The 1,795-nt window shown below is 36.0% G+C and overlaps 1 protein-coding gene across 1 annotated transcript in view; it reads right to left on the reverse strand.

Moving 5' to 3' along the window:
- Positions 1-1,795, reverse strand: part of rem2 (RAS (RAD and GEM)-like GTP binding 2) — a 63,382-nt gene that overhangs the window by 19,896 nt on the left and 41,691 nt on the right. The window lies entirely within an intron of this gene.

The following is a 1,795-nucleotide window of genomic DNA, read 5'->3' on the forward strand; positions in this document are numbered from 1 at the left end:
GCAACATACGGAATAACCACTGGTTTGGGTCTGGGTTTGGGGTCTTCATTTTTACCTGAAGGTGAAAATGTGGTAAATATGCATGTCTAATGTTGCATGCATTTAATTCAAAATGAGTGACTGCAAAAACAAAATAACAAAAAAGCTGTTTGTACATTAAATATCTCGTCTTTGTAGTGTCTTCAATATACAGTAGGTTGAAAAAGATTTGTAAATCATTGTATTCTGTTTATGTTTGTTTTACACAATGTTCCAACTTCATTGGAATTAGGGTTGTAGGACTCTGAGGGCTGTTAGGACTTTTAAGGCTTTTCCACAAGACACCTCCATCCAGACGTCTGGCCATCCTGGTGGAACTTCTTAATGAACAGAGGCAGCGAGGGGAGTCAAAGTCAGTCAACACCTGGTGCGCCTCTGTGCCGAGGAGTRAAGTTGTAAAAGAGCCGAAACAGCCGACGCGTGAAAAGATAAGCTGGCGCCGAGACTCAATAAGATGAAATGATATTGGGTCAGTGTGACCAGCCAGATGAAGGATTAAACATTAAAAATATTACGTTATTACTGAGAGAAAAATCAATGATGACATAMAGAAACTTTGTATATTGTTTGAAAAAATGATTTAACAACAAAAACAAAACAAAAAAACTGCTAAAATTAGTCAATTCATCATGTTTTTTCTAAAAACAACACAAGGGAGACAGTCGCCACATTTATTGCGTTGCTTTCCCTATCAACAAATAGCTATAAAGGTTGTAAAGTGGTTCTCTGCAAAACACTTAAGTAGTTTGCTTTTGCTTTGCCTTTGGTCTAATCATCTCTTTAAAATAGTTTGATTACATTCATTTTATCGTGGTAAGTGAAACTGTAGTAACTGTTTTCTCCACCAGAGCACAGACATGTCCTGGTGGAGAAAATGGTAAATAACTGACAAAACATGTTGCAATATAAAATAAATTCACAACAGAGCACCACTAAAAGTGTGTGGTTTGAGTTTTTCTCCAAGGTTCATCTAAACCGCACCCTCTAATATAAGTCTAACCAGACATTATCAGCTGCTTGATAATCTACTAAAATTAGTCTCCTTCATGAAGATTTGGCTTCGTTCACACCGTAGGTCTTAATGCTAAATGCAGAGTTTTTGCTCAAATCAGATTTTTTTTTGAGTGGTCGTTCACATTCTAATTTAAAAACAACCAGCAAMCTGTATAAACTCTCCATGGCATTGATGCGACCCACGTGCATAGAAAAATACAGAAGTACAGAAGTAAACATGGATGTTACACGTTAGCATGCGTGTATTGGTTTTAAAGTTGTTGTGCAATCAGAGCTGATGATTTATTTATTTTTCAACAATGCTTGTTTTGTCCAGTGTTTTCATTTGACCCTCTCTCTTTCAGCTACTGCAGAACAGCATTGTGTTTTAGAATGGGAAGAACATAAGAATCAATCTCAAAACTTGAGTATTGATACAACCCAACATTAGCTTTCATATTTTATGTTGCTGTGTATTCTTAGTGATCCAGAACATGTCAAATTAAAAGAAAAAAGATGAAGCAATGACACTTCTGTTCTGTAGCTGAAGATGTGTGGAGTGCCAAGATTTGAACTGTATGAGAGTGGTGTTAACATCCTAAATCAATCTGCTGACACCATCACTGATGTAGAAGTCAGATGAAATGAGACACTCAAACTGAGGTCACTTTGTAATACATCTGATTTGTATCTGATTTATTACCATGTACTGAAAAGGTCTGGGTCATATTTTGGAAAAAAAAAGATATATACTGTATATATA

Source organism: Austrofundulus limnaeus, unplaced genomic scaffold, assembly GCF_001266775.1.
Source record: "Austrofundulus limnaeus strain Quisiro unplaced genomic scaffold, Austrofundulus_limnaeus-1.0 Scaffold24, whole genome shotgun sequence".
Classification (NCBI taxonomy): Eukaryota; Metazoa; Chordata; class Actinopteri; order Cyprinodontiformes; family Rivulidae; genus Austrofundulus; species Austrofundulus limnaeus.